This window comes from Larus michahellis, chromosome 9 (assembly GCF_964199755.1).
Source record: "Larus michahellis chromosome 9, bLarMic1.1, whole genome shotgun sequence".
NCBI classification, from domain to species: Eukaryota; Metazoa; Chordata; class Aves; order Charadriiformes; family Laridae; genus Larus; species Larus michahellis.
Window position 1 is genome coordinate 15,688,132 of NC_133904.1, and position 18,160 is coordinate 15,706,291.

At 39.5% G+C, this 18,160-nt stretch overlaps 1 protein-coding gene across 11 annotated transcripts in view; it reads left to right on the plus strand.

Annotated features, from left to right (window-relative positions):
- TCF12 (transcription factor 12) overlaps nucleotides 1-18,160 on the plus strand; it is a 165,289-nt gene that overhangs the window by 73,459 nt on the left and 73,670 nt on the right. The window lies entirely within an intron of this gene.

The window sequence follows — 18,160 nt, forward strand, 5'->3', positions numbered from 1 at the left end:
ATTTGTTTTCTGAGTGTCTTTTTAACAGTGCAAATACTTAACAGTATAGCGTGATAAGCTCTGGCCAAAATGTCCCTATATCCTTCTGTCCATAGTGTTTATTATACTCCTAAATCATCAATAACACAAACATAAATTAACATTTGTAATTGGCCTTTTTTGCAAACTGTAGTCAAAAGCAGCTAGTGCTGTGATTCAAGCCTTGGTGTGGCGTGATCACATCACGTTGTGTCATTATTTATCTGCTTGTTTTAAAACGAATCTGTGATACTTGCTTTAAAAGAAATAAAATAATTTCTTTCACTGAGAGCATTGGCAAGCATATAGACAATTTTTTTATAGTTTTAATTTTGTTTTTTTTCCATTAGCAGTGGTCCTGTTTGTTTCAGAATTTTGTTTAACACTTTGAGTACAGAAGCACATTCTTCCATTGATTTTTCATCCCGCTTTGTCCTTTATCTCTGCTTGCTTGCTATTGTTCGAGGGTTGCTTTGCGAAAGGTGCAAGCATTGCGTGCAATTTATTTTGGCAAAATGAAGAACATTGCCGTTGATCTGGGTCTGAGCCCACTGCCCTTCCTGGGGCAGAAGTTCGTAGCTTCAGGTTGTTCCTTCTGGCAGGCTCTGCTCAGATTGCGACGTGGAGCCGGTGGCTCAGCGCTACCCAGCACTCCATTAATATGCACAACATGACCGGTTTCGGGGGAAGGTTATTAGAATGCTGGTTTGTATCCTCCAGTGAATGAAATGATGTGTGATTATGAAGTCATCAGGCATGGACCAGTAAGGCTCGAGAGAGCCTCCCCCCCAGGTCCTGGGGGTGCCATTGATTGGTGACCATGTGTTTGTGCCCGATAGACTGTGAAATGGTGTGTTGCTACACGGCTGTGCTGCACCTGCGCCCCACCGAGGTGATTGATTGGTTTGGTCATGTGGAATGTTCCCATCTGGTCTGCAGTAATGTGGGGTTTTTTGTTGTTGTTGGGTTTTATTTTTTGGTGTTTTTTGTTGGTTTTTTTTTTCTTTCCCTTCCCTTCCTTCCTCTTCTCTCCTGTTTCCCTTCGTCTGCGAGCGGCCAGAGCAGGCAGTCGCAGAGGCAGCACAAGTCTTTGCCTGGAGAACAAAGTGGGGCTGCTGCAAGTGCTGCTCTTGTTGCTGCGAGAGGCACCCATCATCTCTGGTGTGCTCAGGAGCAGCCTTAGGACAGCTATAATTCTTTTTTTTTTCTTTTTTTCTTTTTTTTTTTTTTTAAACTGGGGGAGGGCCGGGATACGACAACCAAACCCCGAAACCTGCGTGTTACTCTGCAGATTTCTTACTGTTTTTACAAAAGCGCTCTGCTATTGTAATTAGATTACCCAAGTAGCAGTGCATGTGGAAGATCTTATTTAACCTCAGAAAAGTAGTAGTTTATTTATTGAAAACTACTGATGTTGCACTTTAAATGCCAAGAAATTATTTTAGTTCCTTTAAAAAAAATTCTATAGTTACATTGGGCGGTCTTGTTTGATATTTCTTAATCTCACTCCTTTTTCATAATTGATCTATTCATTCCACTTAATGACTAATTACATATCAGAGCACATCATCAGCAGCATTCATCATTGTAGAATGTAATAATCAATGACATTTCAACAAAGGAAAAAATAAATATGCAAATAAGGACTCATTAACATTTGCATGAGCTGTTTGAATAATCACGTTGCTGACAAGGCTGTAATTAACAGAAATTGATGCTGAGTTCAGTATTTGATAGTGTGTTTTCTCAGCGTTTTATTGTTGTCACTGCGGGGGCTGGAATGAAGTTCTGCTCTACTTGTACCTTGACTCAGGCTTGATGTGATGGGTTGTGCCAGGTAGCAGAGGCTTCTGGGAGCTCTGAATTCAGCTGGGACCTACACTTAATGCATAGAAAGATATTTTACTTAAGTTGCCATATTGTTAATGAAGGACTGGTAAATTCTTGGTAATTATACAACAACTGAAGGCAAACCTTCTCTCCAAAGTCAGAAAAACTAAAAAATGGTTCTTTTTTTTTTTTTTTCAATTGAGAATCTTTTACGTGAGTCAGGACTTTGAAACTATAGGATTTCTTATTTGCATTGAAAATGAGGTATTGATGTAGGGGGTTTTGGTGGGTTTTTTGTTTCTTGTTAATCTTGCACAGTGTATCAGTGTCAGGAGGCTTGAGCTTTATTGTAACTGAAAATCACTTGCTAAGGAAAATGTTGTGTAATTATGAAATGTACAGTCTCTCTCTCTGTCTCCCCCCCTCCTTTTTATTATTGCTAGTTTACTCCCCCCTCCCTCTTCCCCCCCCCCCCCCCCAGCTTCCTCTTTTTGTCATGGATATCAACTGAAATGCACAAAACACAATAAAGCTGTTTATGTCAGGTTTTTTTGGATGACTGTAAGTGCTGATTATAACAAGTTTAAGGAATTTCCTTTGTTGAGTGTGTACCCACGCCATATGGCTCAACATGGAACATTAACTTGACAGGGATAATGGATTGTGGTATATGGAGACAATTTTGCCTGCAGCTTCACTATAACTCATTCTGGTTGGGGATCACAAGTTTATAATATAGGATGCAGCAAACATCCAGATGGATTTACTTTACATAAAAGAGTTGCATTTCTTTTTATTTCCTGCCTGTAATTGGAAAAAAAAGACTTTTAAAAAAAGAATTAAAAAGTAGTAAACAAAGAATGGGTCTTATTCGGGGAAGAAAAACTGTGTAGATATGTGACTGAACTGTTTTGGATACACTGAAATGTAGGTGAAGTGTTGTTACTTACATACATGCACAAAATTTTTCAAATAATATCTCAAGTGGTTTCACTTTTCAAACTATTTCAGCATACTTCCAGTTCTAGAAACACATAAATGTTCTAGGAGAGTGTGAAAAAAGGTATTTGAAACAAATCTGTGATTTTTACTTAATTGTAATGACTTCTTTTAAAATCATAAGCAAAGCAACCACTTAATTAGCATTCTGAAGCTTTGGTAACGCACTGACGGTACCCTGTTTACTTTTTTTTGGGGGAAAAAATTCTTATAAGCTTTTTGTAATGTAAGGAAGTAAAATACTGCTGAAACAGTTTAATTTGTTTACTTCAGTCGTTGCCTGATATTATGGGAAGTGTCCAAATGTCTTAGAGTGTAGCAGAACTCGGTATAAATCTAGTGCTTCCTACTGAATGATCCGTGTGCCCCAGGTAAGTCCTAACTTTACAAATACTTCTACATCTAAGAGACTTTGAGCAGGCATAATCCTGTTAAGCACGTATGTAGCTGTTTGAAGGATCAGGGCCATAAATCCATATTTAGGATTTCAAATGGAGCTACATGAGATGGCTTCAGCATTCCTGTGCACTTGTGATTGAGTTATACAGCAGATAAAATTGGGTGCTTTACTATCTGAAAAGCAGATATCTTTTATATAGCAGTTTTGGAGATTCATTTAAAACATTAGTTTTTTGAGACTCTGGAAATCTTGACCTTTCTTATCCAAAATAACTGCTGTATTTTTTTTTTTCCTTTGAACCATTATCCCATGGCTGTGAATTTGTTAATTTTTTTAATTAGCTTTTGAGGTAAGTACCTGAGCAGATGGAGAAGACACGGTTCATGGTTGGGGAAGAGGGATACTGGTTGTGATTATAACAATACTGTTTGTCTGTTGGGTCTCCCTCCCCCATTGCTGACTTGATAGGCTGACATCCCAATTTAGCATCTCTAATCGTTATCCAAACTTTCAGAAAGTAAACAGCTAGAAAGCATCTCCTTTTGAGAAAGGGCAAATAAAAAGGATCGCTAACAATTGACCTATGAAGAATCTGTGTTAGCTTAAGATACGGGATTTCTTTCAGGTTTTCATGCTGCAAACTATACTTCAGGAAGCTTCTCTGGGTTCATTCATCTTCCCCTCGCATACCAGGCTGTATGTGTGATAATCACAGCCAGGTGGGAATTTACTGTGGACTTAAGAATGTTGTTTATGTTCTTACTACGAAGTTCCGTATTTGCTACTGTCACTGCAGTTGCAAAAAGACAGTCTCAGGAAAATACGTGATACATCTTTAGCATTTTTAATAAAACTTGCTCTGTATTTGAAGTAGAGGAAGAACAACATCATGTCTAGTATGCGAGTCAGCTGGTGGATCTCTCTAATTTACGGTGTGCCGTTTGGGAAACACTAGGACAGGGAAATGTGCACCAGTGTTGCAATAAGCTTGAAGAATTTAAATCTGTAGATAAGAAAATTCTTTCCAGGAACTGTAAGGGGAGTTGACTATTTCTGCCAGCTTCTGGACAACTTGTCTCCTTTTTGGCTTCAGAAGTAAGAGTCAAAATCTCAGAAAACACTTAATAAAATTGAAATGTTGAAGATAGCATTTGTGTCTCAGCATTTACTGCCCCACTAAGGAACTTCTGCAGGACTGTATTTGCAAAATAACATGAATACTCTTCCTAGATTACAGAAATGACTACCTGTGACATAGGTATTGTGTGAATGTGTAAGCACTGCATTGGCAGTAAGAAAGCTGCTCGTGCGTGTGTTTTCATTCCACTCCTGGACAAGCTACAAAAGTAGGCTTCACTTTTTTCTGATCTTGTAATCTGTAGTGGCCTGTGGGGAGTGCACTGATGATCCGGTCTTGTTAATGGCTTAGTGTAAGGATGTTGTAAAAGTCCAGTAAGTTGTCAGTAGAAAGGCCATCAATAGAAATTTATGAAGAGTAATGCTTGAAAGCGAATTCCACTGGCCTCTGACAGTAAGCTGCTGTAACGGTCTTTGATCCTGAAGGGTCTGCTGAATCTCAAGTGGAAGTCAGTGGTTTGGGTGTAAAGAGCAATGAATTTTCTATTTTTGTTTTGCTAATGATTTATTAATAAATATTGCTGCAGTCTTTGGATTAATGTTTTTCTTTATTGAGCTGTATTTTAAAGCAACTTGGAGTCTTTAAAGGAAGTGGAGTCTTGTTCCATTTCAGTATAAGGAAATGCCTTTATGTTATATTTCCCATCTGATTACTTTGGCAATTACATAGACATTTCTTAGATCTGTTTGGTTGCTATCTATGTGGGTAGGGTGATTAGAGCAGCTGAAAACAGGAGGGGGAGCTGTGGGCACAGGCGCAGAAGGGCAGAGGAGCACCCCCTCTCCTTTTAAAACTCCTCTGGGAAAGCAATTTTCACAATTGTTAAATGTGATGTTTACGTCTCCTTTCTTGTCCTTAAACACCTGATTGCTGTGAGCCAGGGCTTTGTTTCTTTGCGTGAAGATATTGTATTATTACTATATTTTATGGCAAAACTGGGAATGGATTTCAGTCATGTAATTTAAAGAAATTAGAAGTAAACTTCCTTTAAGTTGCAAATTGGTTATTATTGACACGTTCCATTTTCAATATTTTCGGGCGTTTTGACTGAATTTCTTAAAAGCTGCATTGAGAGTAGACTAATTGAGATGACACGTCCTTCTTGGTCAGATTTCTCTGTAATTGGTCTGTAGGCCACCAGTATTCTCCTAAGTGTATAGTTTAAATTGTATGAGCAGTCTCTGCTGGATTTGGCTCATTTGTATACTTGTAAGTACATATGTGCTTAGTTGCTTTACTGAATTGGTGTCTAAAAATGCTTCTAATAACTGCAGAGTATTGTTTTGGTTCCGTTCTCAATGTGGCTTTTAGAATCAGAGCGATGCAATTAAGTCAAGGTGTGTGTCACAGCAGTGTGCTGAGCGGCGGGAAAGGGTGAGCGACTGTGTGCTTACACTGAATCTCAGACAGATGAAAAGCTAGCTAGCGTGAGGCAGGATTACATTATTAGCTAATTGGAGTCTTGCATGTTCCCCTAAAGCAGAAGGCTGTGTCTCATGAAACCTTTCGTTCTGAAGAGAGGTGTGCACTTTAGTGCTCCTTTTGGGGAGAGGAGCAGTGCTGGGAGCTGAGTGCTGTTCCTTGTCTCAGCATTGCCACGTGATTTTCTCCGTTTACCAGTTTTAAAATGGTCCCTGTAATATTTTTCTTCAACAGCTCACTTGAAGCAAGTGAGTTGGAATTGTAATAGGGAGCAGTGTCTGAAATTCCTTGGCCAAAAATCACTTTGTAACTGTAGGAGCAAATGCTACCGTTACCGAAGTCTTGTTTCTGGTTGTGTACTTTTGTTCAGTAACTTGGAAGACTTCTTATTAGTATCATTACTTGCAGAACTGAGTAACTTTTCATTTCAAGACGGAGCACCAGCAGGATTTGAAATGTTTGAATTTGGCAAGAAAGGGCTTGTCTGTAAAACAATGAAGTTGCGTTGGGGAAATACAGTGCCTCTGTTCCGCAGAGGTACCCTGGGAGCTGGTGAGAGCTGCAGCTGCATTTACCATCAAACACGGAGCTGCTGCCGATGAATGTTTTGTTTTTAGTGTCATGGAAACTGTGAGCCAAAGAATGGATATTCTATTCATCTGGGAAAATAGCAGTTCACTGCATAAAACATCAGTTTCTTCCAAAGCAGTTCTTAAAATAGACTTTGTGAGTATAACCCTAAAAGTAAAAGTGCAACAACTTAAATCACCTCAGTACTACTTTGTTTTTCTATTAGAATACATTTGTGAATTAAATTAACTTAGAGGTAGTGAGAGTTTTAAGATGCAACAGTAGCGTAGAACTCCTACAATGATTCGATGTTGTACTTTACTATGCAATTGTTATATCTAAAAATGGAGAGGTCCAGACATTTCAATAGCAGACTTAATCCTTTTTATTACCTTTCCTCAAATGGTTTGCTCAAAGCAGAATAGTTTTTGTCATCATTCAATATCATTTACTGTTTCATACCGCATAGCGAAAATCTTAAAACTCACTGCAGAGACTGGGTATCCAAGAGAGTGCTCTCACGGGCAGAGAAGGAAAGATGGTGTGCAATAAAATAGCGTGTGGGTTTTTTAAATGCGTGAGCATTTTTGCAGAGCCAGTATGTAAAGAATAATTAATTAAGGGATTTAATTCAGTTGAATTGGAAAGCTTAAATGTGTTTGATTTGCTTAAATTTTGGTGTTGGGGGGAAAAAATAAGTCTGAGATCTGAGTGTAAGAGGTAAAGAGAAACCAATACAGGAATAGATATATAGAGTCATTGCCCCACTGCGGGGAAGAAAGGAAGCTGAGAAAAGAAATTGGAGGAGCAGAAGGGATTTGACCTGAGTGATAGGAAGTTGGAGGGAAAATTGGCAGTTACAGGATTTCAGAATCCAGGATTCTGGGTTGGATGTGATACTAATTCAAAGAAGGGCTGCATCGTTGTGAGGTCTCCTTCAATGTCCAGTGAAAGCAGTGGGAATCTTCATGTTGCTCTCAGGCTTAGTTTTGTTTGGTTGCTTGGGTTTTCTTTGTGGGTTGTTTTTTTTTGTTGTTTGGGGTTTTTTTGTTTGTTTGTTTTTATTGGGGGATCCAAAATTGGATGGGATATTTTGGCTATGGTGTAAGCAGTGCCGAGTAGAGGTGGATGATCACTCACTCCCACCTGCTGTCTCACATGCAGCTTGCCTTTCAAGGCCACTGGTCCTTCTCAGCAGCCTGCTGCCCTCACAGGGGCTAATCTGTCCCCGGTACAGGACTTTACATTTGTTATGGTTGAATATTATGAGGTTCCCGTTGGCCCAGTCCTCTAGGTTGTCTAAATTCCTGAGTGGTGGTCCTGCCGTCAAGTGTACTAACTGTGTCTCCCAAATTGGAGTCTTTTGCAAACTTTTTTAGGGCATGCTCTGTTTTCTCCTCCAGGCTCCTGATGAAGACATTGAGCAGGACAGGTTCCATATACTCTGTGTAGTTGGTAATGACAGAATTATAGATGCAGGGAGATGGATAAAAACATAAATTTATGTTGAAAAGCAACTGCATGAGAAGTAAAATAGGTGCTTGAGATGCTGAGACTTAGATGAGTAACTCAAGAGAGAGCAGGATCAAGAAAAGCCTTTTTTATAAGTGTTTATGACTGTTTAATATCAAGGAGTAATGTGTAGTTGAGAGCTTACAGCAGAGATAAGGGCTAGATATGAAATGGCAAAGTGTCTTTGAAATTAATCCTAGTTTGTCTATAAAAGGCTTCTATAATAATATGCAAGCTCTGCAATTCCCCTTCTGTAGTGCAGGGAACTGAAGCACAAGCAAGTAAAATAGATAAAAAGATAGAAAACCCATGTGGTTTTTACTTTCACTGTTTATTACCATTTAGGCTTAGAAGGAAGATTCTCATTTTGTACCACAGTCAGGTCCCGTAACCGCACGTTCCTAACCCTAAGGTAGATGCTTGGTCTTCCCTGTGCGATGCCTGGGGAGATGCCCTCTGGCGTTTGCAAAGGCCGGGGTGCCTCTGGCAGAGCTGCTGAGGCTGGCCAACAGCACAGGCGAGGATAATGGTGGGGCCCAGGAAGTTTCCATAGCTGCCACCCTCCACCCCAGGATAAACCCAGTTAAAGAGCAGGCGGCTGTAGGGCCTCCTCTCAGCCCTGCAGGCAGCTTTTTGCACTTGGCTGGAGAAGGCGGCAGTTTGCTTCCTTACATGCAGTTCGGAGCGCTCCAGGTCAATGACCTGTCTTCAGCTGTTTCAACCTGCCAACAAGCTCTGGATTTCCAGTAACACATTTAGATTGTCAAGTTGATGATTAAAAAAAAAAAAAAAACCAAGAAAAAAGACTAAATCTAGGCGTGAGGTTGAGTCATGTTGATGAATGAAAAATATTCAGTGAAGATCTCTGTTTACAGTTGCATTTTAAAACCTTGTCTGGTGCCTGTCTTTTACTCCCTTAATGCATTATTATTTTAAAAGTGTGATTAGATTATTCCTTTAAATTATTCTTTTAAAAGTAACCCAGTTTTTTTGTCAAAATGTTTTTATCATATCAAGGCACACACTTTACAAAAATCAGCTATGTTGATAGTGTACCCTGCTAGCTTATGGTGTGAAAGGACACCTTTCACACAAATTCAGGTTGACTAGCATTATAATTAACCTACCTAATCCTTTATTAATAAAATTCCATTTTGGTGATTTCATTATTTATGATTTGCTATCAGAGGAATAAATTATTTGGGTAATCCTATTTGCTTATTTTAAATGTACAATATGAGCTTTCTTCCAGAGATCTTGCACTTCCTGAGTATTCTGAGACTAAGTAAAACCCGATGTTAATATTTGAGACAACTCCTTGGTTTATACGTATTTTAAAACATTTTTTTAGTCCTTTTGGAGTCACGTTTTCTAGACCTGCTGATACAAAAGTGCAGAACGTTAGTTAGCAATTGCTTTTACATCTCCTTGCTGTTGAAGTAGAAAATATGTCATCATTCTTATTCATGTTATCGTTTCTATAAAATAATTACCAGTATTGCCAGGAGTATTCCTTTTGTTCTTAACACGCTGAGGAAAAGTGTTTTCCTTATCTGCTTTAGGTCATTGAAAGCGGCATGGTGATAACTCTGTAAAGCATGGGTAGCCAAACAGAGTGGTAGTATTTATTGATATATGAAGTTTTATTGCTATTGAACAGCACACCATGTTCCTTGGTGTTTTTGAATCTGAGACAATGTTCACCTTGACTATGTCTGGATCTGGGATATTATTGTTAGCGTTTCTTCAGTCCCATTCCCACGACTGTTATGATCTCTTATGAAGACTATTTTTTTTCTTTCTTTATCAAGAATGCCACTTGTCTCACCTCACAAAATAAACAGGAACACGTGTTTTCCTTTGCAACTTTTTTTTTTGGGTATGACTTAGAAAACAGTATTCATCCTTCAGGTGCCTTGGCAGTAAGGTGTCAGTGTTTTCATAAATGTATGGAGGCATGAGGTGCCTACAGACGAGGGGACGGTTTAGAGAGATCTATAACATTTGAGTGGTAGTAGATAGTTAAAAGTTCGTTCTCAGTGTATCTCCAGTGCGTTTTCCTTTCTGTGACACAGTGATGTTCTCTTGTGCAGTTGTCTTCAATGTTTTGGGGCTTGCTGGGCTTGCTTTCCATTTCTGGACAGTCTGAAATCCCTTACTGTAAATACTGGGTTTGTACTGAAATAAGAGCCCCTATTTTAAACTCTTTGTATCTTAGGTGCTTTGTATTAATTTAGACTATGTAACTATTCTTTCTGGGGTTTTTGTTTCACCTTCTTTTGGCTTGGTGCGCTTGCATGCAGTGCATGTGCATAGCCGGGAGTTTCCAGCCCTGAACAGGAGCTGGCTCCTCTCAGGCACTGTCCGGTGGGGATTTCCCCTCCTGCTTTAACAGATCATCTGGTTCCTCTGCGGCGCCTGCAGAAATTGTTCTCTTGAAGCAGCAATGCTGGGAAAACACTTACCGTGTCGTTTTGTTTTCTTCTGAAGTTTATTTTAACATCTCATGGGTGTTTGGGGTTTGGTTTTCTGTGTTTGTTGGTTGTTGTGTTTGGGTTTTTTGTTGTTGGTTGGTTTGTGGTTTTTTGTGGGTTTTTTGGGTTTTTTTTTGTTTTTTTTTTTTTTTTTTTTTTCAGTCTAGCAGCTCTGGGTAGTCTGGAGATACAGTTTGGGAACCACCTGATTTACAAACTTCTCTCCCTGTGGGATCGGGGTGGCTGCATTGCCTGGGATGGGGGAAGCTTGACCAAGTCATGCAAGTCATCCCAGAAAGAACTGTCAAAACTTTTGTACAAGAGAGTACTACTGTATACGTTTGCCAGTTGCCTGATGGAAGACAGTTAGAAATGCTTGCCATGTTTGTCCCTGTGTTTATATAGAGGAGGGGTGAGGGGGGAATCTTTCTTTGTTGGCAAAGGTGGCTTTTCAAGTTTAATGAGAATTCATAGATCTTGGCTGGTGAGAGGAGCTGTGCATACTTACAGAAGTAACTATTTTTAAATTTTTATATAATTTTATATATATAATTTAGCAATTTGTAGCAAGTAGTGTCACCAAAAGAATCTTTTAATCAGAAACAGGTGTAGTATTTTGTTGTGAAGTGTGGATTCTCTATTTCTTTCCAATTATAAAATCCTCTTGACTTTAGACTGAAGAATCTACTTGATGTTCGAAGTTACTGATAAAAGCTGAGTAATTTTTGTCCTTAGATCTGGGACAAATTCCACACCAGGAGAGCAAGGGATGCTTTTCAAGTTAGTTGTAAGTAGCAACTTCCTTAGTTGCTTGAAAATTTTAACTAAATCCCTTGGAGATGAGATGACGAAGATGGCGAAGGGAAGAATATTTTTAATAGACAAAGTGAAGACACTTGGATACTCTAGAAATACAGGGGGTGGATAGGTGATGTGGGTGCATGCATGTGATAAAATGCCTTCTTGTCACCAGCGTGGAACATGTGTGTATTCGTATGCATACTCAGTTTGGTTACTGTCTTCTGGATATTATACATCCCTGATTTCCCTCATTTAGGTAAATTTTGAGTTTAGTAATTGTAATGTTTTTTTTTTCCACTGGATGATCTGTCTATGCATAGCACACATTCACAGGTTAATAGAGCAGTAACATTATTTATGGTAAGGTTTGCCTGGGGTAGACATAGTAGTAGAGAGTTGAAACTGAATACACTAAACAGCTATTCAGGAATTATTTGGTTCACAGAAACTTGCCCACATACGTTTGGGGGAGGAGGAGAAAAAGCAAGTTCTGTCTTCTTTTAAGAGGTTTGTATTCCCTCTTTTCCGCTTGCTGTCAGTTAATCCTGTGCATCTTCCTGCCGGAGGCTTTACTCCCTTTCAGCCTTGCAAACATTAGATTTGTTACTTAGCACCGTATAAGCCTGGTAAGTGGAGGGACAGGAATAGGAAGTGAGGAAGGAGCCTCCATGGATCAGCCACGGGTGGAATAGAAATCCTCTGTTTGACATGAGCGTATAAATTACAAGTTCATGGGGTCAATCCAAATATAATGTGGAATTTAGTCCACCCTTACCTTCTGTGTATTTGAAGTACGTAAGAACATTAATGATTTGTTTTTATAGCACAAGATCTGTGCAGTGCTCTGCAAACTGACAAAATAGTCCATCTTTTCTTAGAAGTATGTACAAATCAATGGGATGAAAGTGTCAAAGGCATGTCTTTGGGAAGCAGGTTCTTTAATACCGCTTCATACACTGACATTATTTCTTTTTAAAATATTGCGTTAAAGAAGTTGTGAGAAATCCTTTGACTTACGTGTTTAACGTCTTAATAAGTGTGCTCTGAGATTCATTGCCTGGCCAGTTCAAACAGTAGAATTCTTACAGTGAGAGACATCTGCAAATGCCCATACAACTGTAAGTATAAAAGAACTTCTGAACTTTCTCATCTTTGGAAAGCAAAGAAATGAAAAACAAAAAAATAAAATGAAAAACAAAATAGGTTTTTTTCCCCAGATTATCTTGTCCAAATGTAAACAAAAGCAATAATTTAGTATTTGCTGTCTAAAGCATTGTTTCTAAATCGCAACAGTTATAATGGGAGGTCGATTCCAGGTAATTCTGTGCAGACTGCATTGCTGATCATCACTTCAGCATGGCATTCCTGGTAAAATATATTTGTATTTTTTCTTCTGTTCCATTATTTTATTACAAATTTTTCTGGTAACATGATTTTGTTATGTATGCATTGTTTTTTAATTTTAAAATTTGTATTAGGAGTTTGCAGACAATTCATGTTAGGTAGGTTTGACTGCTTTATTAAAAGATGGTAAGACAGGTGGAGGAGTTTGCAAGACTTCAGGGGTTATTGATCGGGAAGGTGCTTGCAGTCAGGAGAAGACAGAGCTGAGAGGGAGCGGGTGATGAGATAAAGGCTGGGTTAGGGAAGTGATTATGGCTGGGGACCTGCTAATCACTGACCTCTGTAGGGATCCAGTAGTTTATCACTAATCTCACTTGCACTTGGTGTTTTCCTCTGTCGCTGCCTCGTTGTTGGTAGTGGGCTGGTGCTTTGGCTTGGGACAGGCAGAAGGCGGGGGCGGCGAGGCCAGCAGCTGCACTTGTTGGCACTGGCGAGTTGAACAGCCCCAGCGCGGCCAGCAGCGTGCTTGGCACACGGGAGCCAATAGCGCTTAAACAAATGCTGGTGAAGAAAATAGGCGGTCATTTGTTTTAAGCACTTTCTGCAAATCATGTTGCTTCAGACCTGTTTCATTTCCATGAGTTTTGATCACAAGCATTATAAGGAAAAATGTGTGTAATATTCTTATATGTATTCGCAACATATACATGTGTGTATTGTACACGTTTAAAACATTAGAGATAAGATTGTAGGTATAAGACAGATATTAAAACTATGACAGCCTCTATTAATGACGAGGCCTATATAGCAGTAGAAGAGGAAGAAATGATTCCCCCGGTGCGGTGGGAAATGTGTAGGTACGTAGTAAGGCTTTTATGGCTGCATGCGTAAGTCTTGCCTCAAAGAAGGCGGCAGCACACAAAATCCTAGGAGCAGGGCTGGTTTCATTTTTTAATCAAATGTAAATATTTTTTTCCCATACTGAATAATTGCTGAATAAGAATAAATTTTAGAAAAATAAAGAATGGACCTGTACTGGACGCAGCAAGGATCTTATTCTATAAACTTTGTATACTTTCTTTCTACTTCGTGATAAATTGGGAAGTGATACTAAGGGTTGAAGAAAAGCGCTTACTTTGAATGTTTTCCTTGCATTGTCTGTATGCATCTGTCAGTATAGCTTGTGCAGCTTGTTCCTTGTTATATTGGATCTGCATATGAAGAATTATTTGAATGTATTCTGTGGGTAACAGAGGCATGTACTTTGTTGCTGGATATTTTGTTGCTGGTTGTGGAGGGAGAGAGAGCAGTATAAAAATTGATTTCTAGCCAAAACTACCAACACCAGTTTAATAACTTAAAAAAATAATAATAAAAAAACCCTCAACCAAACCAAAACCTCTAAGGTATCCACAAAGTTTTGTCGCAAACTGACTTTTGGGGAGGCTGTCTGTTGTGACTGGTTAACAGTGTTACCAGTGATGAAATGGTGATTAGGAACTGTAAACGTGTGTGTCAGCATCCACAGAAAGACGACTCTGCACAAACAGGGCAGACGGGCTTCATGCCCGACACACCGAGCTGCCGCCAGCCCCAGTCACTGGGGTCTGCGTGCTGGAGAAGCATCACTTCAGTAACGTCTTGGTGCTTTCCCTATTGCCAACCAGATACGCTCCTAGCAAGGCACAGAAAGATCTTTAGTCTGTAAAGGGTTAATCCTGTGGGAATTGAGGTAATTTTTTGCAGGGTTGTGTTCTGTCATCCTCCTATGAACCAAGCAGCATCTAGCAGCAGTGGGAGAGGCTGGTTTGGTCCTGGCAGGCATTTGTAGCACGTTCACTGGAGTGGTCCTCAGCTGAGCCAACGCAGTGCTCTTTTCAGCTCCCTCTTGCCTTGCATCTTGCTGTTTCAGTTCATTCTGTGTGAAGAGTATTTAGGCTGCGCAGCTGTTGTACAGATAGATTTATTATGGAATACAATTCCTTGTGCGGTATTCGAAAGCTATATAAAGTTGTGAGCATATCGCATTTAGACAAGCAATTACAAGAGAAAAAGAATTATTTACTAAATGTGTTTGAATTGGTACAGAATGTGTCAAGGTTTTAAGTTTAGGAAATACTTGTGGTTCAAAATGCTTAGTGGGATTTTCTTGGTTGTGTTTCTTTTAACTCCATAGTCCTTGGGCTTTAAGCCTGTTAGGGAGTGATTAGGTCATTGAGGATTTTGTTGATGAAAACACATGAAACTTACGAAAATTAAAATAAAACACAAACTCATTCCAGGTTATTGAAAGATTCAAATGCCTTGTGAATTGATCTGTGCAGATTTAAGATTTCTGTATGTAACCAACACAATTATTTTTAAGTGTTGCTTTAGTTCAAATCTGGTTGGAAGACAAATCTCTGGGATGTAGAGCCACCGATCTGTAACCTGAAGAAAAGGTTACCATGATGCTGCTTTGTAAGCAAGGCATGGATTATGCTTCTAAAATGACAGCTCATAACTTGAAACGTGAGTTAAGAGGTACCTTATAAAGGTGATGGAGCTGATGATTCACGGTAGCCCTGTGTAAGAAGCCCTACTGCATAGGTCTGATGGAAAGGGTTGGGCTTGAGAAAACTGGCCAAAGTTGCTTTATATTTCTCATGAATATTTTGTGAAAACAAAATAGGATCTGAAGAGGAAATAAATTTCATTTGGGCATTACTTCACCATCCCAGCTGGTATGTCTACACGCTACCTTACAGCCGTGTTTACACAAACCTGTGCAAATGTGAGGGTTTTGTCATTTAATAGTGTTTTGGCATGCCTCACTCCTTCTTCCAATTAATGTCAGGTGCCGCAATGAGTTTCCTTGTGTGCCCCTAATGCTGAGCATTAATGTTTCTGAACTTCCAGCTATAAAAAAAAGATACTATTGCCACCTGCGTAACGAGCACTGACTGAGACGGGACCCTCTTGAGAGAGGGTGCAGAGGATATGACAGAGGGTATAACGAACTCAATAGCAAATCTGGGGTGCATAAACCTGCAAGACATTTTTGGGTCAGCTTTGGCTTTTAGTGTCACTGTATTTTTAAAGTGTGCATGCTCATAAACGCTGGTATTCCATTAAGTTTTGTTTTTACAGTAACCTCTACATTTTTACACTCTTCTGTCAATCTGTAGAGAATTTGAATAAGAAAAGTATTTGCTAAGATAAAAACCACCAAAGGGATTCTGCTCTGATGTATTTGACTGTGTGTTTGCCAGAGACTGCCCATGAATTGACAAGACATTATGTGTGGGACCTACCTATTTGTTAAAGCAGTGAGGAAGTGTCATCTTCTCAAACTTGACATTACCCACCTTTCAAGTACTTGACTCACTACTTGGAGTAGATGCTAAGTATTTTCTCTTTCTATTGGTAAATAAACACTACCTGTGACAGTTTGCTTACAAGGCTTTAAGTAGTGAGAATAGCATTGTGCCTAGACTGGAGCAGCTGAAGTGTGTTGAAATGCCAACAGGCAATGTGCAGTCGCTTCTCTTTCACCTTCCCGTTGTGTTGGTAGGGAAACCACCCTGGGACACTGCCAGACAGCACCATGCTGGGAAACCTTTTTGATGTAGTGTCAGTGAAGCTTCAGGGGCTGTGGATGAGTCCTTCCTCTTCTCTCATGAGCAGTGCAGCAGATGTGTTGTGGCAATGCCAGGGACGACTCCACCTCTCCCCCATCCTTCTGCTGTGCGTCCTTCTGTGTGAAGGTGCTGCTGCTAGCACAGTACTCTAGTCCTGCAAAAGAGACAGCAGGGAGCAAGCAGTTCCACACAACAAGAGAACCAGGAACAGGACTGGAGCATGGGCTCAGTGTGTTTCTGTAGCATGTGCCTGTTCATTTTTGTTGTTGTTTAAAAACCTGTGCCTTTAACATTGTGGTGCTATGGCAGGTTGGAGAGTCATACCAAAGTGCTTGCACTGGGATGCGTTTGGGAGACTCCCAATGAAAGGCAACATCTGTACTTGATCCTAGGTCACTTTCCAAACCCTTCGCTGGAAAGCTTAGCTGTTTGAACACAGGTTAAATGTTAATTTGCTTCAGCTCTAATTCTTGATAAATATGTAGGCAGTGCAAGAACAGGCGGTCTTGACTTTTCTCGATCATATCTTAGAACCAAATTTAGTATAGATTGGGCTATACTAGTCAGCTTTTTTCCTTTAGTATGAACCTGCCAAACTTTTTAAGTGATAACATTTAAATAACATGATCTTATGCATTCTTATCTAATGATTTCTTGCTTGCTACACAAACCATAATTTAAATCATAATTTTTCTAGCCTCTGACTCTTGTACAAATGTTTGTTTTAAAGCCTGTCTGGAATACTGCATAGTTCAGTGGAAGTTGTTTATCATGTGGTATAAGATTCTCATTTTCTGGAAAGAAAATGCTGAGTCTGGTTTAATGTGAACAGCATGATTCATCCTACTTCATATAATTTTGCATGCTAGGTATTTTAGTTGCTTGGTGCCTGATAGTTGTTAGAGGCAAATTGCTTCAGCAGAAAAATGTTAACTTTTTTCCTCCCTTTGTTACAGCAGAGATGCCATTTTTCAAGCAACTGTTTTCAGCAAACTGTGGTTGACCAGACCACTTGTAGTTATCAAGATGATGATCTCACAGAGATGTTGTTCCGAGAGAGTCAAAATTCCTCTCTGTCTACACAAGATGCACTTTTAAAATGAATAATAAGCATACTTTAGTTACGAAAATGACATATGAAATAGAAATGACATCTCTTATAAAATGATGTCGCTTACAAAATGAAGCTTAGAGATTTTTGGTAGTAAGAGAGAAAATCAGAAAAAACAAAGGAGGTCCTGTTCTAGAAGTGCAGTTGCAATAGCATGGGAGCTATCGATCACTGCAATGGGAATGGGTAAGAAAGGCTTCTTTATCTTACGAGAACTGGATGTCACACGCATTGTTTAGAAAAGGAAGTGCCTGGTTGGGTAAGATGACTTTATTTTCAAATAGATAGGTATCATGATTTATTAATACTTACCTTTGGCTAAGACTCTGAGTGGTGTTACGGGGTGTTTCTTAGTTCTGTGTCATAACTAGGGCAGGCATAGGCACTTGGTGTTTTCTGTTGTGTGTGCGCTTGATGACTGTCTCATTCTTGACATTGTTCAGCAGGGACTTGTAGTCAAAATGTTTTTGAAAAGTGTTGATTGATAAAATTCTGAGCCCTACTGGGGAACTTTTGCACTGCGTTTTAACATGCAAATCAGTTTGGTGGAATAACCAACAAACACGGCACTAAATAGTTTTTCCAGAGTTGACAAATATATTGCTAATGTCTTGCGACCACAGACAGCAAGATGAGAGTGCAGGTACTCTGCATGAGGTGCTGTATCTGCTGTGTGCTACCTACAGGCAAATAGTGCATATACAGCAAAGAGAAGAGTCTGTTTTGCTGTCCTGACCAGTTGTATCACTTGAGTTTTGTACCCGACTGGAATGTATGTGAAACAAAGGGATTTTTAAGGATTTAAGGGATGAGTGTCAAGAGCTGAATGGTTCAGACATGGTTTAAGTTTGGTGTGGGTTTTCTTGTTGTTCTGAATTGAAGTTTTTGTTCACTTTTCATGTAGTTTTGTTGGTTTTATTT